This window comes from Meriones unguiculatus, chromosome 1, assembly GCF_030254825.1.
Source record: "Meriones unguiculatus strain TT.TT164.6M chromosome 1, Bangor_MerUng_6.1, whole genome shotgun sequence".
In the NCBI taxonomy this organism is placed as follows: domain Eukaryota; kingdom Metazoa; phylum Chordata; class Mammalia; order Rodentia; family Muridae; genus Meriones; species Meriones unguiculatus.
Window position 1 is genome coordinate 48587720 of NC_083349.1, and position 27144 is coordinate 48614863.

The 27144-nt window shown below is 47.9% G+C and overlaps 1 protein-coding gene across 12 annotated transcripts in view; it reads right to left on the reverse strand.

Moving 5' to 3' along the window:
• Positions 1 to 26394, reverse strand: part of Sgms1 (sphingomyelin synthase 1) — a 258253-nt gene extending 231859 nt beyond the window's left edge. For 4 of the 12 annotated variants that reach the window (XM_060388385.1, XM_060388374.1, XM_060388373.1 and 1 more), the window contains exon 1: positions 24936 to 25171. The gene's annotated coding sequence lies outside the window, so the exon portion shown is untranslated. The other 8 variants (XM_060388375.1, XM_060388366.1, XM_060388378.1 and 5 more) reach the window with 7 other exon arrangements.
• Between the last annotated feature and the right edge of the window lie 750 nt (positions 26395 to 27144).

Here is a 27144-nt window from a genome sequence, read left to right on the forward strand (position 1 = left end):
GCACCTGACACATAGCGGGCATCATACTGATTCGTTTAACAGTGAAAGGTGGAGAGAAGACTCCTCTGACTACTTAGCAGAAAAAAAAATCAGGGAGCTGATTTTATACTGTTTCTATGCACACAGTATTATTCTGCACAACGAACAAAGGCTTTGATAAAATTTTAACAACCGTATGTGATTTTCCACTAACATCTAGACTTCCTAGTTTTCGGGCTAGAAAGATGTCTAAGCAATTAAAAGCATTTGCTGCTTTTAATTCAAAGAGTAATTGATTCCCAGCACCTATATGGAAGCTTCCCACCTGCCTGTGAACTCTGGTCCGGATCTGCATGCTCTTCGGGCCTCCGTGGGCACTCGCACTCACATGGCAGTACACACAGGCACACATGGGCATAGAGGCAGACACATATAAATAATAATAAATAAAGTCTTTGAAACAGAAATGGCTTCCTCATTCTACTACCCTCAACAGAACAGCCTTGCCAACTAGATCAACCTTTTGGTACGTTAGTAAGCATTACACATTTTTATACAAACACTGGAGCGGAAAGGTCTCAAAGTAAAACATTTGGCTCATTTTAACTGCTCTAGATCAGAAAAATCTTAGTCACTCATCTAAAACAGCAACATTTTTTTTTTTACCATATTTGTTCCCTAAAAATCCTCCTAAATTATCTGGCCAATGAAGAACCAATCTTGATTAAACAATCACTAGCGTGAATGGCAAAATGAACCCTGACAAACGCTGTATAACCCACTCACTGTTCAAGGAGATGAGGCTCCTAACAGCACCCTGAGCTGTTCCTAAGAGCTAGTTCACATAGGAAACGTGAACTTTGGAACACCATGTCCAAATCAGTGCCTAGGAGTCTCCATGGTAACTGATCCTGTTTGCATGTCGAGAAGAATGACAAAGCACCAGCAGCTATGGGATGGTCACTCTGTGTTAGAAAACTGGGGTGATCCAAGCATTCCCAACCTGCTGACGCTGGCCTGAGAAGGCCTGAGCCATGTGTCTGCTCTGGTATGTGACACAGAGGGGAGCAAACACTTACCAAGGGGGCATTTTCCAAAGCAGATAATGAGAAAGAACAGAAACCACCTCAGAACAGTATGAGCTGTGGGGAGAGAGCAGAAGTGGCCGCTGCTCCTGTTTTCTCAGTATGTCCTACAGACAAGTCATTCTGCTCCACGTATGTCTGTATTCCTCCTTTAAAGAGTTCACTTGTATTTGTCTCTTCTGAGAGATAGGTAAAATAAATCCCTACTTCACAGATAAGGAAGTTGACTCTCATAGGCTAAACGTGACTGGTCCAGAGTCACAATGTACCTGGCTCAGAGCATAACACAGACATATCCTAATCATGGCCTCCTTGGTTCATAAAAACTGAAGCCACTACTAATACCCTAAGGGTTTTTAAAGAACAAAATGAGATTACATATACACACACGTAAACACACACACATATACATATACACACCTATGTAAGTATGTCTATTCTCCTCCCACACCCTTTTCTCTCCTCATTCCTTGAATTTTGAATATTCTGAGGTAGGCTGGCAATGTTAATACAAAGAGTATGGCATAATAACCATGTGAAAGAGTATTACAATAACAACAGTGACAACAGAAAATGAGTAAAAGATATATGAATAACAAACGTCCAATACCACTAATTATTAGGGAAATGCAAATCAAAACCACATATTATCAGGACACACCAATCAGGATGACTATTACTTTCCTCATTCCTATAACCAAAAAGCTGGTAAGAAGCAAATGTAGGGGAAATGTAGCTTATCTGGGCTCACACTTGAGGGCCCCTCCAGGGCAAACTTCCCCCCAACCTCCTCCACTGAACGACTAACAACCACCAACCCTGCCTATCCGGGCTCTAGCATTTATATACCCTCTGAAAAGTTTCCAGAATTCCAAATGTCACACAATTGCAGAAACTATCTGCAGCTGGCAAAACCATGCCTCTGCTAGAGCATGAGGCAAAACATAGTCAGTTTTGCTGTAGACAGCCCAAAGCAGCCTCGGATCCCTGCACTGAGATTAGAACAAAAGCACGTTCTTATAACATATCTGTTTTGTTTTTTTTTTTTTTTTTTTCAAAGAAAGCTAAATTCCAGAATTCTCACTACACTTGAGGCTGCTTGCTCACATATCTATGGACCAGGAAGCAGAGATAAGACAGGAAGCAGGACTAGCCTAGAAAGTTCAGCCCTCCCTATAGCCCTAGCATAGGCCTCTCTTCCACAATAGCACTGCCCCTCAGCCGGAGACCAAGAGTTCAACCACAAGAGCCTGGGTGCATGCGCTTTATATCTGCACCATAACATTCTGCTCCTGGCCCCCACGTGTTCAGAGGCATGCCATGATGCAAAATGCATTTAAGTACGACTTCCAAAGTCCCTATAATGTTTTTTAATTCATTCATTCATTTAATGTGTACAAGTGTTTTGCTTGCAGGTCTGTCTGTGCTCTCCATGCATGCCTGGTACCCAAGAAGGCTGGCAGAGGGTATCAGAATCCCTGGAACTGGAATTTCAGACTGTTGGTGCCAAGGTTCAAACCTGGGTCCCCTGCAAGAGCAGCTAGTGCTTTTAACTGCTGAGCCATCCCTCCGGCCCAGCCTTATACTCTTTATCAGTTTCAGCACTGTTGAAAGTCCAAAGTTTGTTCTGAGACTTAAGATAATTCCTCAGTTGTGAGGTCCTTAGAGCAGCCACTTCCAGCAGGATCCTCTGAGGGCTCTATCCTTAATGGCAGCAACTTTTTAAAAGAATCTGCACTGCATCACCCTGGAACTCTGGGTAAGTGAGGCTTCACTCTCAAGGTAACTTTCCTATGTCACAGTGCAAAGTCCAGGTTCCTCCCTGATGGCAGTAATCTCTTTAACAAGTACAGCCACATCACCTGCACAACATCCTATCTTGAACGCCAGCCAGGTTCGCATCCCTCTCCCTCCCAGACTGTACATTTTTCCTGTTTCTATTCTGTCTTCTGCTCTCTCACACTATAAATCTCAGTAAACACAGGGTGCAATAACCACTCCACAGCCTAACCCTCACGCTGTCTTGAAGTTTCCTCTGCTAAACAAACAGTCCACTGTTTGTTTTTTTTTTTTACTTCAATCCCACTCGAGTTTTCAGAACAACACAAAAATGCAGCTAGCTTCTTTGTCAAATGAAACATAAATGGCCTCTAGCAGCCAGTTCCTGTTAAGAGTCCTTGCTGCCCTTCCGGAATTCTTGAGTACAGTGGCCCAGTGAGCTCTGCTTACAGAGCTATTGAGCTTCTCTGGCCCACGGCAGCAGGCCTCCCATTCCTCCTTCACACCAATCCAAAAGACCCAACCACAAAATCAGGTTTATCACAGCAATAGCCTGGCCTTTGCCCTCATGCACTTCCACCAGGATGAGTATCTGTATCTTTTGTGATATCCTTATGATAAACCAGCAAACATGAGTAATACCTGAGAGGGGTGCTTTAGAGCTAGTTGGTTAGAAACACAGGAAAAACAGTCTGAAATGGGGGCCAGTCTTCAGGGACTGTGGAAGCTCTACCATCTTCTGGGGCTAGTGTAATGTTGGAGAACTGCCTGCCACACATCTGATGCCAGAAGACATGAATTACATGTATATGTAAGAGGAGTGGGTGGGGGGAAGGCTGGGCAGTGCTGTCGCACACCTGTAATCCCAGCACTCAGGAGACTGAGGCAGGTGGATCTCTGAATTAGAGGCCAGCATGGTCTACAGAGTAAGTTCCAGGACAGCCAAGGGTACACAAAGAAATCTTGTTTCAACACCCCCCCACACTCACCCACCCTTCACACACACACACACACACACACACACACACACACACACACACAAAATCTGTTTTAAAACTCTGGATTAAAATCTGGGTCTCTTCTTCTGGCTGTGTGACTTAGAGTAGCCTCTACCTCCCCTAGAAGAGCTAGAGAGCTCTCATATGGCTGAATATGGCCTCAGGTACTGGTTTTCAACCTGTGGGTCATGACCCCCATAGGGTCAAATGACCCTTGCACAGGAGTCGCCTAAGACCATTGGAAAATAGAGATATTAAAATGACAGTTATGAAGTAGCTTCGGTTATTAATAACTTCATGGCTGGGGGTCACCATAACATGAAGAACTGTATGAAAGGGTGGAGGTATTAAGAAGGTTGAAAACACTGGCCTAGGGTTTGTGGAGCAACAATGTATACTCATGGCTGCTCAAAGCATTTGGCACTGTAGTCATCTCTACCTTTGGCCCCTCTAGGGTGGTTTGAATGTCCCACTGGCTCAGCTGTTTGAACTCGCTCCCCAGTTGGTGGCACTGTTTGGGGAGGTTTAGGAGGTGTGGCCTTGCTGGAGGAAATATGGGTCACTAAGGGTAGGCCTTGAGGTTTCAAAGCCAGTTCACTCTCTCTAATTCCTGCCTGAGACTTAAGGTGTGTGCTCTCGACTGCTGCCCCAGCTCTCAGGCCTGCCCGCTGCCACACCGCTGTTAACATGCCATGACAGCATGCTGGCGACAGACTCCTACTCCTCTAGAACTGCAAGCTCAGAGAAACGCTTTCTTCTATACGATGCCTTGTTTGTGATGTTTCACCTCAACAACAGAAAACTACCTAAGACACCCTCTTGTCTTATCACTTGCGACCAGCTTCCATCCTCTATTACCTAGGGACCCCAGTCACCAGACAGCCCTTTCACTGCGGATCCTAAGTCTGACAGGGAGCTAGGTGCCAGAAAGTATAGGTGGAAATCACATACTTCTTATTGCATCATAGTATGATGGTTTTCATTCCGTTTTCAATTAGCCATTAGTTAGGACCTCAGTTACCAGGCATATGAAAGAAAGGCCCCCAGTCCTGTTCTCTGGCCAGTATCTTCTCTTGATACTCCCTGGGCAAACAATGCAGGCAGTTCTCATCCACAAAGTTTTGATCTCTATAGATCCTCTTCCAACTGCTCGGCTCTGGTTCAGCTGTCCTGTCAGCCCTGAAATCTGCCCCACTTCTTCTCCTCAAATTTCACCCCAATGGCGACTTCAGACAACCAGCCAGGCAGACCTCTTATGGCCCTACAGATACATGGAAGGATAATGTCCTGGTTTCTACAGACTTCCTTGTTTTCTTCTCTTTCTCAAGGCAGGATCACGTCTAGCCCAGGGAGGCCTCAAACTCACTATGTACTATGAACCTGAAATCTGATCTTCCTGCCATCACCTCCAGATGCTGGAAGTATAGGTGTGGCCAGCATGGGGGGGGCCTATAATAGCTACCTCTGAACTCATCGTTCCTGTCTTGTACCATGGCACTGGAATTCATTCCTTGAGGGTAGGTCCTATTAGCAGGCCTTAGTGTTTCCGTCTGAACCTACACGTTGCTGTTCAACAGCTGTCTAAGGAAGAAGAGGGAGAGGCTGCCAGGCCTCCTTTACAGTGTCTGCTTTGAGCCTGACACTCATTACGCACTGTCCTAAGCATTAAAGACCACATAAGTTCTATATCAGTAACTTATCTATTGTTGTCATGAAATGACCAAATGACCAAAGCAACTTAAAAAACAGTAGTTAATTGGACTTATGGTTTCAGAGGGTTAGAGTCCATGATGTGAAGGTATGATGGCAGGAAAAGCTGAGAGGCCACATCTCAAACCTCAAGCCAAAGACAGAGAGAGCTCATCTGAAATGGTGTGAGTCTTTTGAAACCTCAAATCCCCAGCGACATGCCTCCTCCTCCAGCAAGGCTACATCTCCTAATCCTTCCCAAACTGTTCCACCAACCAGAGACCAAATATTCAGACACATGAGCCTATGGGTGCTCTTCTCATTCAAGTCATCACAGTCTCTCAGCTTACAGGCCTGTGAAAATTATTATATATAATACACACACTATAAATACTTTATATGTATATATACGTATATAAAGTAAACCACATCCAAATATTCATATTTGATAAAACTGGGGTTGGATGTTTGTTCAATGCATTTTAACATTTAATATACTTTAAAGAAGAAAAAGTCTTTAGTGAGAAAAAAATTAAATGTTAAGCCTGTGCTCTCCAGGGGAAAGTAGCTTGCCAACCTAACTCATTTCCAAGAATTCTAGACAGAAATTTTTACTGTAATCTATTTTTTTAACATAATGCTCCACGGCTGAAAAAGCAATCAGAAGGAAGGGGAGTGGAACAGAAACAAGTCCAGCAGACAGAATCCGAGTAACAAGAAGAGGTTCTCAAGGGCTGGAGAGATTGTTCAGGGGTTAAGAGCGTGTACTGTTCCGGCATAGGACCTGATCTCACTCCCAACACCCACAGTTCACAACTGCCTGTAACTCTAGCTTTAGGCCATCAGATACCTCTGGCCTCAAGTGCACCAGCACTCACACATACATACCAACACATAAACACACACATCTGTATACATAATTAAAAATAAATGTTTTGTAGAAGAAGAAGCTATTCTCAGTCAAACTAAATGGCCCCCATCTCTATCTCCACATCCTCTGGAAGGATAATGGGAGAAAATAACAGAGAAAAGTAACTCCATTCTCATGTACTTTTGCCACAGGAGATCTCATGAATCCACAATAAATAATACAGGCTGGCATTACTGGCCCCTCTACAGATGAGATTAATGTTCAAAAACTCAAACCGTTTGCTCATCATCGGCAGACGTTGCTAGGCGTCCCTTACTGGTGACTGACAGGGCTGCCATCCAGTCCCATCTCTAAGAGTCAATGCCTTGGTTTGCTTTCACTACACCATCACACATCCCTCCCCCTGTCTGACATTTCTCTGTCTTGTTTCTCGTCTACTTCTGAGCTCTGCAAATGACTGAACCTCATCAAGAAAGAAATCCCCACTAGGCAGCTCTGTACACTGAAAATAAAAATTCAAGAAATCAGTCTGGAGCTGTACAATAAAAAGGACGCCGCTTCCAAAGGTTAACTCAGGACAATAAAAACAAAACTGACAGCTGACGAATGCTGAGATTGCAGCTAAGCGGCGGAAGGAATGCGTAGCGCGTACAAAGCCCTGGGTTCAACCCCCAGCACCACAAACCGAGAATGCAAGAGGAGGGACCGTTTAGAGGGTAAAGAACTGAAAGCGAGAAACACTGTGGTTGTGAAAGAGGTGTGGTGTCTTATGGGTTTGCTTGTTTTCTCTTAGCTAGAGATGGCACACAGGCCTTGCACGTGGTAGACAAGGGCTCCATAATCCTTTCTTTAAGTCTGACATCCATAACATTTGAAGGGACATTAAAGGCATGATCAGCAGCAAAATGTGAGAAAATTACAAATAAGAGTTCTCTTTGAGTCCATACGCTCTAGCTCAGGAAGACCTCAAATTCATGTGACCCTCCTGTCTCAGCCTCCAAGTTTCAGAGTTACAAGTGTGTGCAATCACACTCAGTTGAAGCACTTTTGTTTTTAATTTGCCTTGTTTTCTGTGGTGCTGACAAACTGTGCACGTGAGGGAAGTACTCTACCACTTAACTGTATGTTTAAGGAAAAACTAATTAAAGTAACTCTTTAATGCTTTTTTTTGGAACACGTTAATGTGAAAGTGTGCAAAATGTATCTTCTACATGTAGACAAGCAAGACATGTGTGAACATATTGAAATGTTATTATTTATCAAACTTTTAAAAATTAAGAATAGCATAAAACTTGAAATATACGCTACTGTTCAACCCAGTAGGAGTTGCATTAACTATTCTGGAAGTAAAATATAGAACAAGAAAATGGTAAGAATTGTATTTAATGTTTGCATCAATATTTCTGACCTGCAGAGTTTATTCCCAAAATAGAGGCTGTGGCACAAAACAAAAAGCTCTGTGCTTTTCTCATGATTCCCTCCCACAGAGCCCTAAGCTTAAAAGCTAAGCTGTTCCAGCTATACGTCCTAGACAGTGAGGACATTTTTTTTTTTTTTTTTTTTTTTTACCCAAAACCACATTATCAGGGCAGGGGACTCAGCCGACCTACATAGAGAGCCCCAGGCCCTGTCTTAAAAAGCAAGAAACAATACCCAAGTTTGTCTTCTGACTTCCACATGCTCACATACACAAAGCACACTACCAAGTTCCCTTATTGCCAGTGAGACCGGTGGTTCTCAACCTGTGGTTTACAACCCCTTTGTGGTCAAACAACCCTTCACAGGGCTTGCCTAAGACAATCAGAAAACACGCAACACACATATGTACATTCCGATTCATAACAGTAGCAAAATTACAGTTATGAATGAAATAATTTTATTTTTTATTTCAGTTTTATTTTATTTTATGTTGGTTTTATTTTATTTTATTTTAATTATAAATGAAAATAATTTTATTATTTGGGGTCACCCCAACAGGAAGAACTATATTGAAGGGTCACAGCATTAGGAAGGTTGAGAACCACTAAGTTAGACTTTCATGCTCCAGCCATCCCCACCCACATGAGCGTGTCCACATACCACATTCCAGCTGCAGCCTGCATTTACCAGGGCTGAGGACTGAATGGTAGGAAATACTTAGAGGGGCAACTCATACAGAGGCACCAGAAGTAGGGCTTAAAACAAGGATTATAACAAGGAGGCTACGATAGCCGGACAACACACCCAAAGGGGAGAAGGAAATGTAAGGATGTCATGACAGTCAAGGAGGAAGAGGCGGAGGCCCCAGTGACGTAGAATCAGAAGTGCGTCAAGGGTGAAGCAAGCTTCGAGGTATAGCCTAACACACACGAGGCCCTGAAATCCATTCCCAGCACCGAAGTTAATTAATTAAATAGAGTCTAGGAAATGGTTCAGCAGGTAAAAGCACCTCCCACCAAGCCCCGCGCCCTGGGTTGGATCCCCAGACCCTACATGGTAGAAGAAAAGCAACTCCCACGAGCTGTCCTATGACCTTTACATGTACACGTGCCCACACAAAATAAGTAAATACTGAAAAATGTATGTATGTGTGTATCATACAGTACGAAAATAAATCTTTAATATAAAAATGCTATTCACAATGCTATCAGTAAACAGGATAGGGCCTCTCCCCTTTCAGGACACTCATGTTCCTTTAGAAAATATAAACAAGAAAAAAAAAATGAAGAAAATGTAGGCAGCATAAGCAAATACACTTGACTGACTGGCCTATTTTGTTTTTGATGAAAGACAGCCACATTTGATTATTATCAGGCCTATAAAAGTACAAAGTAACAACACACTTTTTATTCCCCACAAAATAGGAGGTTAATCTCAATTTCTTGTAAATCCACAAAAATTATCTATAACCACAGAAAGGTAGAGCAATGCCAAACCACTAGGCCTCCCATGAGGAAGGAGGGGAATCTGCTGCTCTAAGGTCTCCAGCCAGCCTCCCTCACCACACAGATCTGGAGAAAACTACAAGTCAAAATCAAGATACTTGCTGCCCAAACACACCACATAGTCCAGCACCTCAGCCCAGCCAGAACCCGTTATCCTCCTCAGCAGAAAGCCCCGTGCCACTGCCCCAACAAGCTCACAGACACACACTGAAGCTCCTATCTGCAGCCCACACGGGTCTGCTGAGAGCTTCATCACCTCAAACTGGACTGAGAGAGCAAACGCTATTGCCAGATTTCTCCTCTTGAGGTACTGACAGGCAAGAGCTATCAAAGCAAAAGATAAGCAAGCACCAGGCTGATTTCCAAGAATGCTGACTGTCCTGGCTCAAAGCGGCTGCCAAGCACAGTAGTCCACAGAATGCAGAGCTGCTCTCTACCTCAGGCAACACTAACGCTTTCAACTAAACACTGTTCAAAGTGTTTGGGTGTTCTGATGTCTGTAACCAAACTGGGTGCAGTGACTGATCACTAAGAAGCATCTATTGGGCTGGACAGATGGCTCAGCAGTTAAGAGCACTGGCTGCTCTTCCAGGGGACCCAAGTTCAATTCCCAGCACCCACATGGTAGCTCACAACTGTCTGTAACTCCAATTCCAGAGGATCTGGCACCCTCGCACAGGCATGCAGGCAGAACACTAATGCACATAAAAATAAATAAATCTTAAAAGAAAGAAGAAGATGAGAATAAAATGGAGGAGGAGAGAGAAAAGGAGAATCTTCTTTTTAAAGGTCTACTGAAAGACTGATTCAAACCAACATTTACACAGTCGTGTTTACAGTGTTCATAGACATTCATCCACGTTCATTTAAATGTGGTATACAAGCTGTTATGAAATACTCTGTCGCCTTTAAAGGGGGAAATCTGAATATATACAGTAATATATTAACCTTGAAAATATTTTGCTAAGTAGAACAAGTTGGACATAAAAGGGAAAATACGATATAATATATAAAAATAGTCAAATTCATAGACACAGAAAGTAAAATGGCAGCGGCCACAGGCCATGGGGAAGGAAGAAAAGAGGAGTATAGACTTTCAGGTGATATAAAGATCTATAGAAGCACAATGGTGATGGATGTACAACACAATGAATGTACTTAATTCCCTGAAATATACACTTAAAATAACTAAAATGAACACTTTATGCCTCTATCTCTTACTTCAGTTTTTGAAACTGAAAGATACTTGTATTTTTCAAAGGAAAAGTATTGAGAATAACTTCAGTCACATCTTAGAATTATATTTTGAAACTACATAAATATAAATATACTTTCTTATTATGCTTTGATTTTGAGACAAGGTCTGGCAGTGTAGCCCAGGCTGGCCTCAAACTTGTCTTCCATCTCATACATGGCCAAATACAATCTTCAGGCTTAGTCTAGAAAGCAAAGAGTAGAAAGTTCTCTCCAAATGCTAGCAGTGACTGCCGTGACAAAGGCCCCCGCAACAACAGGACATGGGCACTGTGACCGAGGCCCAGCACAGACCGGGCATGTATCGTGACATCCAAAGACACTTCTAGTGGTGATGGCTTTCCAGACGTATCCAGCAAACAAAAAACACAACTTCAAGCAGAAACACTCTGTACACATTTGCACGTGATATTCAAAAACAATGTAGGTGGTTTTCCTTGAGTCTCCCTGAATATAAGAGAACTGCAGCATGACCTCTGACAATCCCAAAGAGCTGGCTCATAAGTGACACCTGAATGCAGGAAATGCGGCCCACTGTAGACACACACGAGAGCAATACTCCTTGAGTGTAACCCCTGCGAAAAGTCTCTGTTCTCCTTCTTAGGTAGGTGCTAGAGTGAGCTGCAGGCTGTGAAAGCCGAGATGCAGATGGAGAGTCAGGAAGCAGTTCTGTTATCTTGAAATCCATTATCCCATTGCACTCTCATGGTTCAGAGCCAAGGTCCCTGACGCCTGACGGACACTGTTCTCTCCTAACTGGCTGTGGAAGCAGCAAGTGTTTACAAAAACATCAGGGGCAAAAACAACAAAATAAACAGAAAGCCGTGTAAAGGGCCACAGCCTCACTTCTGTGTCTGAAATTATCCAGATACATTCTCCTCCAGCAGAGCACAAGTGGGGGTGAGGGGTTACTGAAACAAAACAGTATCCTCACCACCCAGAAGTTTCTAAAAGGGAGCAAAGTCACTTAGCTACAGTCCAGTGCCTCGGAGACTAACACTCTACATACAGGATATTGGCGGAGCTACCCAAAGCAATAGCTCAGAATCAAACGAACAAAAGCTCGGCTCTCCTGCCACCCCCAGCTCAAACGCAGCCTCCACCCCGTGTCACACATTCCCTACCGACCATATCTGCTGTGACACTAGACACTACCACCCCAAACCCAGAGATCGTAAAAACGCGTATGAAGTTTCAGGGTTTTAAAGCACAGCGTGCTCCAGTGCAGCGGGCCACAGCTTTGCCTGTGTCGATCCTCTCTTGGATGTCCACACTGGGTTAACAGGTTCACTTAGTGCTCATTCAATATTTGTAGGGGAAGAAGGAGGGGTATGTGCATATCCTCGCGTGATGAATGGCGCCATTCATCACTGCGCAACCACAAGGTTTACTATGTTTGTAATTGGACATGGAACATGAAGGGGTCAAGGAGAGGAGAAAAAAACAAGGAAAGCGGGCTAAGAAGTCAGTCACTAAGGAGCTGCCCTTGGACCTCCATACCAGCTCTGTGGCACCAGGGTCAATATGCACAAAGCCTTGGGTGTCAGTCCAGTGCAAAGACTGAGACACCCTGCACTCAGAGCCTGACATGGCTGGAAGGAAAAAAGGGCAACAGGAGAGCACTCATCTATAATACAAGTAACACCTCAGCTACTTCAAAGTCGCCAGAACAGACAGCCAACCACGTAAACAGAGGCATGCCTGACGTGGGAGCACCAACCAGGCAAACACCGATGAGGGAACCGTTCCTGCTCTTCTGCCACAGCCACAGCAGGTTAGAGTGGGGCCAGAATCCTTGGACTCAAGCTAAACGAACAGCTTGCTTTATCATAGGCTTACACAGACAGACAGCCAACGTCTGATCAATTGTTTAGTTTTTTAACATCGCATCCAATGGTTTTTCAAAGTGCCTTTATTCTCATAGGTGTATTTTTGAGGTTTCTTGCTAGCCTATTGTGTGGATAGACACACTTTGCTTAACCAACCCTAAGCTGGATGTTAGGTTCTTTGCATTACTGATCAAGAGCTCTGGCGTGAAGACTGATATATATATTTTTTTTAATTTTTCTTTTTTTTATTTTTTAATCAAAGCCCTAAAAGCAGAATGGCTAGGTCAGAGAGTACGTACCTATTCCGTTACTCTTAAAAGCTGCCCTTTGTTACCTCATCTGAACGCAATAATCGTGAACTGGCTGGGGCTGGAAAGTTCTGACACTCACCACCACAGCCACAAACTGTCCTGTCCAGGCTTGAGGTAAGCCAAGCACCAACAGCAGCTCTGAGCGCCACCTGCCCCTCTTTTTGCCTCGAAGAACAGGACAACGGTGTAGCGCGGCCCCTCCCCACTGCCCACTGCCCACTATGCCACCTGGCTCTAAGTTTCCTCTGAGGAAAACAGTCTGTGCCATCCACAAGATAGAAACAAGCCCCGGGTCACCTGTGAGGTCTCAACATGCCCACCTCCTCCTTGGGTAGTCCCTTTATAATAGTCACTCTAAAAACAGGAAGAATACAAGGTCAAGTTCTCAGAGGTAGGATTTTAACTAACTTTTCACCATTGTCACCAATGGCCTTCAGGCACCTTCATGGTGAAGTCGGTGAGTGCTCTAACTACTATGCCCCTAAAAACATACACTTAAATACACCTTAAAAAAAAATAGCACATCTCATTGCGGAGCCTTCTAGGAGTTGTCACAAATCTGGGTGCTGCCCGGACCATCTAACAAATGGTAACTTTCACAGCTTGCAAAAGTCCTGAATGTTCTGATGGTCTGGTTTCTGTTCTTACAATCAAAGGGGAATCAGTCAGGTTGAGGGCCCCATGGAAACTTGGACTACTGCCCATCCCCAGCTGTTCACTTTGTAGGGCCTTTTAAAGTAACCCAGGTGTCTCTATGCACTGAAGCGACTGTCACATTTCTGCCTTTGTGAATGGCTGGCAGAGCTGTTCCCAGGCTGTTCCCTGCAAGAGGAGTCACCTCTTTCCCTCTTAACGCAGCTATTTGCTTCCTCGATTATTACCAGTTGACCATGACCTAGAACACTCCATGTGACCTAGGTTTTGTCTGCCCATGCCTATATGAATCACACTAGCTAGAGCTGAAGTGTCCGGGACCTAGGCCATCCACCCCGAGTTCGCTAGAGAGCCAGGATATTCACTAGGTACCTTGCCCTGCATGCACTGGAAACTGCAAGGTGGAAGCAATGAACAAAGATAAGCAACTAAAATCACGGGAAAGGCGTAATATGGTCAGAGAGTAGAGCACAGAGAAACGGGGCCATCCAGTCCAACAGCACCAGATCTCACTTCAGGACACCTCCCCTGAGAGGAGGGAACAGCACACCTTCTTCTAACACGGGATCTTGGCATCACCCTCTGTTGCTACTTCCCCCAGCCACCCTGACAACTATGGAGTGCCATGCTACACCCCGTGGGCCTGGGTAAGGGTCTTCACACAACTCCTGTACCACAATGGCTAATATTCCATTTCACATGAGGTTAGTCCAAAAGGGTACGAGCGCAAGCCCACTGTTCTTTATGTCACCCCCTGACAGCTCTCGGAACCAGAAGCTTGTCCGAGTTCCTGTTCCGCAGAAGTCTCTCGTGGCCCCACCTCCCTCACAAACGGCAAATAGCGACTCAGCAGCCAGGAACATCTGCCATCACTGCCCTCACCTGCCCTCCTTCGTCTCAGGTGACCGGGGCAGCCTGGCTTTGGCTGACAGCCGTAGGTGTTCCCTGCAGAGGCCTTTTGTAACTCCCTCACAAAACGTAGGCCTGCAACAGCTGAGAAATCGACCTCTGACTGCTGTTTCTGTCAAGTGACTTGGGCATGAACAAAGCAAAACGAGGCCGCAGTAAACAGTACTCAGATAAACAGTTTCGCTATCACACGGCCAGCAAACAACTGACAATTACATATATGGGCTGCACTGCTCTGGCCTGCCCCAATCACGGGAGAGAGCTATGATATCTGGGGACTAGATGGCCAGCAGTCAGCTGTTCCAAATTTTCCCTTCCAAACACAGGAGCAGAGGCCCAAGGTTCCCCAGCCACTTGGCCGGCACACAGGCTCAATCTGCCCTCATTTGTAAGGACACTTCAGGCAGAGGAGGAGGCAGGGATGTGAAAGAGAAAGCACAGCCGCTGGAAGCAGAATTCAGGACTAACACCAGAAATGAAAGAAAGGCAAGTCAGTACTCTTTCCCAGGTTTCCATTCTTAGGAACGGTGTCTGGTGGCACCGTTAAGATACAATGGTGTGAACTGGCAACGACCCGGGATTCTCCCCGTGGATTTAGCAGCACAGTCCTGGCTTCCAATTCTTCTTGCCAATAGCCACCACTAGGTCCCGCCTTCCTAGACCCCCCAAGGACCGAATAAGCTCTGCCCACAGCAAGCTGCCACCCTATGTCATCAGCTCCCTTCCGCACACTGTACCAATGCAGGGAAGCTGCAGCGAGAGCACAGTATCCCAGGGGGCCTGGTGCACAGGTGTGACCTGGCCGCACTGTGTGGTGATGGCTCTACCTGAGGGCACATCTTGCTCAAACAACCTCGTCCAGGACAGAAGCTGTTTTAGCTGTAGCTTTCCCGGTTTTAGCTATACGCCTGCTCACACCGGCAGATGCAGGGTCAGCTGCAAAGCTGCAACCCTGCCATGATAACTGCAGCTATTTGTGTTTCCTGAGGACCCATTAGTGCCAGTATGCCCACATGCTAGCCCACTTACCTGCTCTCTCTGAGAAGCACCAAGCTCTTTCTTGCTACGAATGCTTTGCCATCACAGTTAAATCAGTAAACAAGACTGCCTCTCCACAGCCAGGCTGGCTATCTTTAATTATCTGTGCTTTGTTTTCCCATGGGTCTAAGTGGTGGACAGAAAGTGACCCCTAATCTGGGCATGTGAGGGTGGGGAACAAGTGATGCCATCTTCCTTGGACAGGCTTGCTGGTGGCACTGCATGCTCTCAGGACTCAGGTTGACAGGTATTGCTGACACTCCAGTTTACCGCTGCCCTTGGCCATATCACCAACACTGTGGAGCAGGACGCCACGGCAGCGTGGCTCCGAGGCTGCTCTGCCATCCCAACGGGCAGGACCCCAGGAGTGCACTGCACTTTCCGGAGAGGTAGAAACAGTTGGTCCCTGGCTGCTGCAACATGGCTTCGGCTGGGGGTGCCAGTGCATGTCCCCAGTCTGATAGCAGCAGCACCTGGGAACTGAGAAACACACATGCGCACTGCTGGCTGCCACCCTCCCCCAAGCTGCCTGCTTCAGAAACTCTAGGCTGGGCCCAACAAGAGTTACACGCAGGCTTGGTGATGAAGCTGCCACAAGCTGAAACTCGAGGCCCACTTGCAAAGGCAGATAAACACCTAAGGTCATGAGGTCATGGGAACACTCAGCTTGGGACAACCTGGGTATCATAACCTGATGCTGGCTCCTCACCAACAACACCCACTCGTTTTTTTGTTTTTGTTTTGTTTTGTTTTGTTTTTGACAACTGGCAAGAGCCCCACACGTGAACTCTTCAGGACATTCTTCCTCCTGTGTTCTCAGGGAAACTACTTGTGTCCCATTTTCTTGTCTCCAAAAGAGAATAGCAACATCCACATCACACAGTCAAGGCAGACACACACTGTTTGTGATTAGTCCTCAAGGTAGGGAGTTTACACAGTTCTACCAAAAGGTCTCATCAGAACTAGAAAAATAGCAAAGTGACACGTGCTTCCTGTCTGCTCACCATCTTATTATTCTTCTACTCTCTCCATTCTAGAGCTCTGAGGAAAGACATACAGACCAACATTCAGACATTCAGATGAGGCACCTGACTCGGCGATGTCTCGGGCACTTACCTGACTGTGCCTTGCACAGCCAACGATATTCAGAATGCCCATGCCGCTGCACTGACTACGCAGCCTCCCACCAGATCCTTCTGAACAAAAGCCAAGCAACTCTGGGACATGAGACCTCACATCAAAAGGAATAGAGAAAGACTGGGGGAATATCAGCAAAAGCGGACAGAACAGCAGCTAATATTTACATGGTTCTTAGCTGGTACTCACATTTGGATCTCTGCTGTCCCCCAAATGCCCGCGCTTGAAGGTTTGGTCCCAGACTATGATGTTCCTGGAAAGGTCTTTTAAGGAGTGGCTCAGTAGAAGGAAGTTATGTCATGGGAGGCATGCCCTGCAAGGGACTCTGAGGACCTTAGCCCTCTCCTCCCTCCCTTCCTTCCTGGCTGAGGTAAGCAGCTTCCTCTATCATGAGTTCCCACTATTAGATAAACAGAAATCAGCATCCTCGGTGGGTATCAGGGCTGGACACTCCCCTCGGGATCAATAGCAGGTACAAACGGCAGGTACAAACGGCTTGACAAACAGCTAAAGGAAGGGAATCTTACCTTAAAAGGAGAGTTAGAAGTTCAGATCCTGAACTTCCCACAAGGTCGTGAACTGATAGCTATCTAAACCTGGTTCCAGGGATCCTAAACTTTATAACAGTGCTACTATCTAGCCCAGATTCTTTCTGATAAAGAACAGGACAGCTGGCGTCCTTTCATCCTCAGCACTCTGGGGAGACGGAGGCAGGGGGATCTCTGTGAGTTTGAGGCCAGCCTGGTCTACAAATTGAGTCCAGGACAGCCAAGGGTACACAGAGAAACCCTGTCTCAAAAAAACCAAAAAAAAAAAAAGAAAGAAAGAAAGAGAAAAGAAAGAAAAAAAAAAAAGAATAAGGACATACTACTGCACCCTTCCCGTAAGACTCAACATACCTAGACAGAAGAACACCCCTAGGAAACCTGAGTGTTCTAGATGCTTTCGTGAGAGTAAAGCCTGCCCAGCATGTAAACCTACACAACGGGCCTTTAGCTCACTGTGCACTCTCACCTGCGGAGTAAGTCTGCTTTACTTTGCCTACCTCCTATATTACACAATAAACATAGTCATTAAAAAATCAGTAATAAGCTCTGCCTACCTTCTAGGTTGTGTTCTGTGTGTGTCTCATCTTAGTTCTTCAGAGATCACAAAGACCAGGAAGCTGAAGGGAGGTGACAGCCAGATCCCGGATGACACTACCGTGATACACAACCTCACAACCTCGCCTCAAGCCAGATGACCACGAACTGAAACCAGGAGCCCAGGAACCCAAATGAATCCTTAAAAGGTAATTGTTACAGCATGGGGGGGGGGGATCCTGCCTGTAAGACTAAGGCAGGAGGATCTGCAGTTTGAGGCCAACCAAGTAATATCAAAAGGGCCTATCTTGGGAGAAAAAAAGGAAGAAAAGAGAGAAAAGAAAAGAAAAAAAAAAAAAGACAGAGCTTTTTTTTTTTTTTTTTTATCCCAGTCTCGGTTATTTTGTCTCACTGACAGAGAGCTAACTCACACACTTTGCAGTAGACACTCAGTGCCTTATAAATGTTAGCTTCCATCTTTCTTACAACTACTCAGCAGCCCTGGACAGAAGCTGCTGTTCTTATGTCTGCCACAGAACTTGGGGCCTGAGGCACAGATGGTTCACCTAACCCGCTGACAGCAAGCCAAACCCAAGCACTCTGGCTCCATGGTCAACACTCTCAGCCACCATTCTCAGACCCAGAGAGCTGCTAGCCATCTACACATGCAGTAGCCACCTATCACTACTTCATGTGATTTTAAGACACCTGAATCCAGACACAGGGGTTGGCGAGATAGTTCAGCAAGGCAACTGGCACTTGCCACTAAGCCTCAGAGCCTCAGGCTGAGCTCATTTCCCAGGAAGTACATGGTGGATGGAGAGAACCAACTTCTTCACGTTGTCTTCCAACCTCCATACATGCACTGAGACGCATGTGCTGACACTAACTCTAACTCTCTCTCTCCCCTCTCTCTGTCTCTCTCTCTCAACCAATATTTAAAAAAAAAAAAAAAACAATTTTTAAAATCCAGATGCAACATCCATTACTGTGAGGTTCATCACCAGGCCCTGACTGTCCCCAATAAAAATGTTACTTATCCTGGTTTTCACCTTCCTCTTCTCTCTTCCCTACTCGAATGCCACCCAAGTCAAATGAAAGCTCAAGAGCAAGCGCATTTCTTTCTTCCCATAACTCCCCTGAACCTATAGCACTTAACCCTAATTTCTACCATCTGTCGCAGAGATTTCTCTACTTGCTTCTTGTATATTAGTTGTATATTCCTCCCCACTCAACTATAAAATTCCTTGGAAGTATCTACACTTGCTGGGTAAGTAGGCAGAGGCCCGGGCTCCCATATGTAGATCTGAAGTACTGCACACATAAGTGGCTGTCTTCTTCACTTTGCTTTCCTGACACTTCTTTGTCATAAATCCTTAGAAGCGGGTGAACGTCTCAAGTTTACTATTTAAAGGCTCAGCACTGACTGAGCGAGGGCTCTGTTTCCAGCTCCGCGCTCCGCTTCCACAGCCTCACAGAGCAGGCCTCCTTACCCAGGCTTGAGGAAGGAGGGGCTTGGGGCAGGGAGAGAGGGAGAGGGAACAAATCGATCAAAGTCACTCAAGTCGGGCAAATGAAGAGACTGTTAAAGACCTGTCTATGCCCGTAAGGTGGGAACAAGGTTCCTCTCATGGCTTACCACGTAATGTCTGCCACAGGCATGTGTAACGGAAGGCCTGGGCCTCAGCTGGAGGAGCTATCAGAAAGCGTTTTAAAACTTTGGGTGGCAGGCAACAGCTGAAAGAAGTAGGCCACCAGGCAGTCCTTGGGGTATCTTGTCCCTGAACCCTTCCTGGTAGCTCTCTGCTTCCTGCATGCTGTGATAGGATCTCCTCCATGAGGCCCAGCAACCACAGACTAAATGGGTAGGGAGCATGAGTGCAATTATGTCTCTGCTCTTAAGTTTCCCTGGGGTGTTTGGTCACAACGGAAAAGCAAGTGTGTAATACAGCATCCAAACCCAAACTCTGCCCAAACATATGACATTTATTTTTTTAAAAAGGTCCCATATAAGCTGGAAGTGTAGCCCAGTAGGACAGTGTGTGTTTAGCATTTAAAAGGCAATGAATTCAAATTCCAGAGCCAACAATGAGGAAAAAGTGTTACCATAACAGAGAAAATTGTAACCTTTACTTAAAAGTTATTTCTTTAAAGATGGGAAGACAATGACCACGGTAAAAATCGCAGTATCAAAATAGAAATGATGTCACTTCTCTCTACGAGACTGTAACCCGAGTAATGCCAATCACATTTCCTAGACTTTATTGAGAATTTCAGAAGCATTCCAAAATATATACGGAAGAGCAAAGTTCTAATGAAGAAATAAGGATTTGGCACAGAAACAGAAGAAGATTGGTATAGAACTAAGAACAACATACCAGCCCTGGGAGGCATCTCAGAATTAGTGGGCTGAGGTTAAGGGGAGCAGGGCTTGGTCTGGGGTAGTGACCACATTCTGCCGAGGAATCACACTGACGTCTGCCCAACATGGACATCACACCACTAAATCCCACAAAAAGGGCTGCCCACAAGGTCTACGTCCTATGTCTTGTGTCACAGTTAAAAAGAAGATTTTTTTAAGTATTGTATCATATTGTTTTTAATTCAGTATGTTTAGTGAAAGGAACCAGACACAAAAAAGTACCATACAGCATGGACATTTATATAAAATTCTAGAAATGCGAACTATCGCGATCACACAAGTCTGGGTACAACAGGAAGGTCTCACTACAAAATAGGCCCAAAAAAGTTTGGGGGTAACAGAAATGTTCAGCCTCTTCACTGGGGCAGTTTCAAGATAGCTAAACTGTCAATAGTAAAGTACACGTTTTAAATTTATTTCTAAACATAAATTACAACTCTTGATAAATTGACAAAGTCTCATGTATATGGAAATATGCTATACAACATGGAAATATGCTATACAATCAAAAAAGCCTCACCAAAACTATGAAAGAATGCACTGTTTAACCAATGGTTTAAGAAAAGTGTCTCGCAAAATAAAAGGGGGAAAAGAAACACAAATGTGGGGGGTGGAAAGAGAATAAGAGGAGAGGAACAGAAGATAAAATGGACAGCTCGCCCAAGAAACAGTATAACAACTAAATAACACAAGGTACGCCTCCAATTCACTAAGATCCCATAAATCCACATTAAAGTTAGCCACAAAGCACTGGCAAATTATAGAGCTGGTTCATGTCCAACACTAACAAGGATGCAGGGTATCATCCCTGAAAGCAGCTTGGACATGCACAGCAGCTCAGCAGCTCCGGGAGTAATCCAACACATGCTGGTACTTTGCTCCTCGGCCACCCAGAGCAGCGTCCTGGAGGTAGTTTCCTGGAGCACTGGCTCTCCAACTTTCCCTTGCATCAGACTCTCTAGGCTTGGCACTTTAAACACAGATGAGTGGCTTCTGATTCAGGAGGTCTAGGGTCTACACTGCTGGCAGGGAACATGCTTCCAAAACTACTACTCCTAGGATCCTTTCACAGAGATCAGTAAGGTAATGCAGTCAGCATTTCATTCAGGTTTGCCTATGGTAACAGGGTAGAAATGAGTTATGCATCTGTAGCTCACACATGCATATATACATGTATGAATGTGTGTATGCATGACTACACACACACACACACACACACACACACACACACACACACGATAATACATGTATCAGACCAGACCTACAAACACCTCAGTATACAGGACAAGTCCATACTAACACCAAACTACCTAATAAAACATTGACAGGAATTCTGTCAACTCTCATAAAACACTGGAATGTTTCCAAGATAAATGTTTTGGGGGAGGTTGAAGTGCTTTCCTTCTGCAGGACTCCAGATGGAACCCAGGACCCTAAGCATGCTGAGTAAGCACTCTGCCACGGACCCATAGCCTCAGCACCGTTTATGCAAACGGAAGACAACACATCAAGGAACACGGCATCTTTAACAAAAAGAAATCCATACAACCCCAATCCCCTCCCCCCCCACACAAATTCTCACCCAATGCAAGAGAAAAGACTCCTCCTGTAGCAGAGGGAATGGAGGGGAACAGAGACAACAGCAAGGGAGAAGGGACTCTGTACAGTGGGAGGATCTGAGGCCAAGAACTGACCATGTCTAAGCGGGGGAAAAATAACCTAAGTTCTAAATTCTCTCACCTGCATTTGACCTAAAATAGCTGCTTTATGTAGCTGGCCACTGAGAGCAAGCAGAAAGAATGCTCTCTCAAATGTGCATGAGGTAATTTAAACTTCTAGAATGCAATATTGCATTGAGGTCTAGCTCTCCCTTGAAAAGAAACTGGGATTCTCCTTGGCTTTTGACAAAGGGAGTATGTATCTACCTGTATCTGTCTCCCTTCTCTGCCTCAACATTCGCATGTCTACATCTGCGTGGTGTGTCTATATGTTGAGGTAAGACTTTGAGGAGGATAAAGCATTCTAGCAAACACAACCACCCCTGTTCAACGGCCATCCAAATCGGTTTTACCAAAACCAAAAGTTACAGCCACAGCTACAAAACCAAGCCATCTTCAGGGCCACAAGACCTGTCCTTTCTTCCCCTTCATTTATTCCCTGCCCCTCACACCAAGCTGAACTGATCCAAACAACTGATTTTTTGGTTTGGGTACCCCAATTAAGGTGACAAACTTTGCAGCCCAGTTCTAGGAACATAGGAGCGTGGGAAACAACGAATAAGCATTTATATTCTTTTTTTTCTTGCATTTATATTCTTGACGAAGAGTATGAACTCACAAGCCCAAATCTTTTGACAACCATGCATACCAAGAAAGTTCTTAAAAAAAAAAAAAAATGTGCTACCAACCCAAACAGGCAAAGACAGGACACTGGCCACCATGTTTTCTCAGAACTTATCACTGGATGACAGAGTTAGAGAACCTACAGTTTCCCTGAAATGCTTTGCAGGGAATGATGTTTGATCAATCGAAGAACATATAATGTGTGCCAGGAGCACATTTCAGCAAAAACAGCTGAGTCTAGCATAAGAGTTTTTAAGTGCCAGCCCAAAAAGAATGCCCTTTATTCTAACTAACTAAAACAAGTACCTGCCACAAGTCGAAAATGAAAATGTGAACAAAACAAGTATTGTTATAAAACAGAAATACAAGTATTAATATAAAACTGACGTTTTTGGTCAACAAGAGGCAACTGCATCTTAGGAAAACATACAAAGGTCTTTAAGTGCCCAACATACCCAGCATACATTGTGCATTTTTTATTCTAAAATTGTTGATAGGAAAGGATCCCATTTACAGATGTAAAAACCTGATGAGGAGTGCGGTAAATATTAGTGCTCTTCTGTTATGAAAAATGTTTTTAAATATGAATAGGCATTTACTGAGCTACACACAGGTCAGGCATTATACAAGACCACAGAGTTCTCTGATGAGTAAGATACTTTAAACAAACATGGCCTTTAAGAGCTTAATATCTTGAATTAGTAGCTTTTTTTTAAAGTTACCTGGTATTTGAAGTAATTCAATGTCAGTGACAAGAGGCAGAAAAATATCTATTTTACTAACAATAAAAAATATCTGATCTCTGAAGCAGAAACAGAAGGGGAGCTCTCACTCAGCAGAATAACTACCTGAATTGAACGGTAGTGGTGGCCACCTCTGGCTACCCAGCAGGTCTGTGACTCAGACTGTAAATGTGCTGTACAGTTTAAGACGAGCATTAAGGAAACCCAAAGGACCAGGGTATCCGAAGGAAACAGGAAAGAGACTTGGTGCACATAAGAAGGCCGATCCTGGAGCTTCCCCAAATGCAGGCACCGCCAGCAGCGGGCACAGGCTCTGCACCTTGCTTGCCTGCTTGCTTGGCCAAGCCAAGGCTTCAGAGCTGGAAACCTGCCACCTGCTGAATCACCAAACATCCCTGGGCTTCCCTAAAAACACTGACCACATAAGCACCCAACCCTAGCTGACTTCTTCCTTCAACACTGGCACCCAACCCCGGCTGGCTTCTTCCTCGGACTCCTAACACTGGCCAGTGAAACCCCTGGACCTCCTCTCCCCTGCCTCACAGACCCAAGCTACCTCCCCAGCCTAAGGCAACTTCCACCAGGCTCCTACCTGATCCATCTCACTCCTTTCTGTTCCCGACCCCTGCTGACGTTCACTCCCCAGTGCCCGAAGGCGTGGAGAGTTGACCACACACCAGAACGGTCGTTCACCAATTCCACAACCAGGTAGCCAACTAGAAACATCCCCAATCCAAGGAAGGTAGATTTCGGGAAAGCTAGGACAGAAGGCAGGTCTCAGAACACAGAAAATAAACTTCCCGTCAGAAACGAGCCTTCTGTCTTTTTTACAAGTGTGTAACGAGGAACTCTGTCCTGTCTGAAGGTGAAATGAGACATCCGAGAAGCACCTGCCCAGATTCTCTCAGCACCCCAGGTCCGCAACATCCTTCACCCCAACTGCTACTCCTGACAGCCAAAAAGAGATCAAGTGTTAACCAGAATCCGTTAGCTGAACCAGGGCACCTGGGGCACCGGAGGAAAACAGCCGGAGTGTGGGATAAAAAAACCTGGGCAGAGGCAGCCACTGCTACTGCTGATGTGCCCTTGACAAGTCGCCTACGATCAGACAGACCTCTCGTTCTCCGGGCGAACAGAGTCCAGAGCTACACGGATACCCCTGCAGGCCTTACCCTTTAACACCCCCACGTGGCGGGGACCCGCGGGGGTCTCAGGGCAGCCGCAAGCCAGGGGCTGTTACGCCGCCTCGGGAGCGGGTGTTCGCTCCTCCGGAAAGGGGGTCCCACCTGTTAGGCCGTTAGGGGTCATCCAGGGGCCGTGCTGAAGGGAATCCCAAAGCCACGGGCGCCTGGCCCGCTGCGATCAGGCCAGGAGGTACCAACTGTCACTCTGACGCCCAGGTTGTGGGGGCGGGGCTGCGATTTGGGGGTCCACCCCTAAGCACTACGGGACCTCTGGCTGGCTGCCACTTGAATGGTCTTCAGTTGCGGGCCGCCGGGCCCAGCCACCGTCCGCTCGTCCCCAACGTGACACCAGGCAGTCTTCCAGCGCGCACGCAGCACCTCGGAAAGGTGCCCACTGACGCCTCCGCCTTCCTCCCCGCCCAAGTTGGCGGGGGAGCCCCGCCGGCGGCCCGCCCCCTCGGAGCCGGGATAGCGGCCGCCAGAGCGCTCCCCCGCGCCCACCCCCACGAGCGGCCGCGGCGGGGTGGGGGGAGGCGCCCGCCAGGTACGCGCGACAGCGCGCCGGGTGCGCTCACGCCCCCTCGCCCCGGCTGCTCGCCCGCCCGCCGTCCGCCCAGGTCAGGCCGTGCCCGCGAGACCTGGGTCAGACCCAGCCGCTCGCGACCCGGAGCCCGGCCCTCCCTCCGCCCCCGCCCCGCGACTCACTAGCACGCCGGTCGCGGCAGCCGCCGGAATTCTCCCCGCGCGCCGAGCCCCCCGCCGCGGAACGAGATCCGGGGGCAGCGCGGCGGCGTGCGGGCTCCGCACCCGACCCCGCTCTCCCGCCCTCCTCCAGGCTCCCGGGAGCGGCAGCCCGCCCGGAGCCGGCTCGCCCAGCTCCCCGTCCAGCCGGCAGCCCGCCGCCGCTGCCCGGGCCGCTGCCGAGCTGGCGAGGAGGCTTCTGACTTGGAGCCTCGGGCTGCCGAGCATGCCCAGTCCGCGGCGGAGCCGGGTCGGCTTCCCGCGCGGCGCCGGTCCGTTCCTCCGGGTGTTCCCGGCGGCCGGGGGAGGGTGGGGGGCGGGGACCGCGGACGCTCGGCCGGGGACCCAGCGGAGCCCCGCAGGACGGCGCGCCGTGGGGTGCGCTGGAGGCGGGGGCTGGCCTTTCCGGCGCGAGCGACGGGGACTGGAGATGCGGGCCCTTCCCCCCAGCGGGGAGAAGGGCCCCGGGGGTGGGTTTCATCCTCCGGGAGCAGAAGCCCGATTAGGGGCCGGCCCGAGAGTTGTGCGGCTTGGAGCCGGCCGGAGAGCCGGGGACGCAGGCTCGGCCTTCGGGAAACTACCCTCGGGGACCGCGGTTGGCGAACCACACGGGTGTTTTCTTCCCCCACCGAGCCCAAGCGCTGCCACCCTAGTGACTGCCTCGTGATTGATCACTTAACGCGGATGAGCCTCGAAACTCTAAGGGACATTTCCCGAAGCTCTCGGGTCCTCACACTCCCCATCTCCCCCGAAAATCCTAACGCCCGCCGGCTTCCCAGACCACGCAGCGCCGGGCGGCTGCACCGAGGCCCGGGGGTTCGGGGCGTCGGGGGGGGAGCACCGGTCCGGCCGGGCCCCACCTCCCGCCGCCTCTCGGAGCTGCGGCGAAAACCCGGAGCGCGCCGCACCCGGGCCGGAGCACCGCGCATGCCCAGTGGCCGCTCCGGGTGCGGGGCGCCCGCAGATCGGCTCCAGCTCGCGCCGAGGAGCCCCGCGCCCGGGCGGGCGGCGATCGCGCGGCCGGGACGGCGGCCCTCCGCGGCGCCCGGCCTTCCGGGCCGCGCACGCTCGTCCCTCCGGGGCACGGGCCGCCCTGGACGCGCTACCTGCAGGGTCTGGTCTCGGGGAGGAGGGGGAACCGGGAACGGCCGTGCCAGCGTGCCACGTGACTGTCCGCCGCGCTCCGGGGCAGCCATCTTCAGCCCTGCCCGGCCGCCGGCGGGGAGCGGTCCCGGGCCCGGCGGACACCCAGCCCAGCCGCCTCCCCACCAGGCCCGGGCCCCCGCCCTCACCTGCCTCCGCCCGGCTACCTCGAGGGGTGCGGCTGCGCCCGCCCTCGATCCCCAGAGCCGGGACCTCGAGGCTGAGAACCGGCGAGCAGCTCCTCGGGAGCTGACGGCTTCTGCTTTTCCCCAGGGGCGGAAGTTGGGGAGAGGAGTTCCCGTTCTTAAGGCGCCGGCATCGCTCCTCCTGCTGCTTCCCTGCGCTGACCCATTCCCGGCGGCGGAGGATGGAGGTGGCGGAAGATGCCGGGACAGCTGTCACTCTCCTCCACGCTTTTCCCCTGCTGCTGCTGCTGCTGCTGCTGGCCAGCTCGGATGGTGATGGAGTTAGTCACTACTTGGGGTCCCTGAAATCTCCGGGCACATTCAGACCACACCTACGGAATCAGAAACGCTACCGCTGGGGCCCTTCCTGAAATCTGGTTCACACGCTCTCAAGGTGAATCTAATGGCCGCTTTTCCTAAGCCCTAGAGCCCGTTTTCACGTAAGACTGAAAACAGCGTGCTCTGCCCCCCAAACACGATGAAAAAAAAAAATCAAATTCAAAATGCGATCCTCACGGGCCCTTAAGGTCTTGTCTGTTTCTCTGGCCTCTTCTTCACCCTAGGACACGACGCTTCCGCACTTTCCAGGGAATTAAGAAAGAGTGCACTTGACAACTGACACGCAGCAGTAAGTGTCACCCAAGAACAAGGGAGTGGCTGAAAACATAGTAGCCCCACTGGGTATTTTCATCAGTTTGCACCTAAAACGTAAAAGGAAGATTTGCTGTCTTGAGCCCTAAGCCCTGGACAGCCGCTGGCCGTTTGCACAGCTACTCTGCACCTGCTTTTATCAAAGTCAAAACGAGCGCTGTTGTATGATAGGTCAAGGAATATTAGACTTTAAA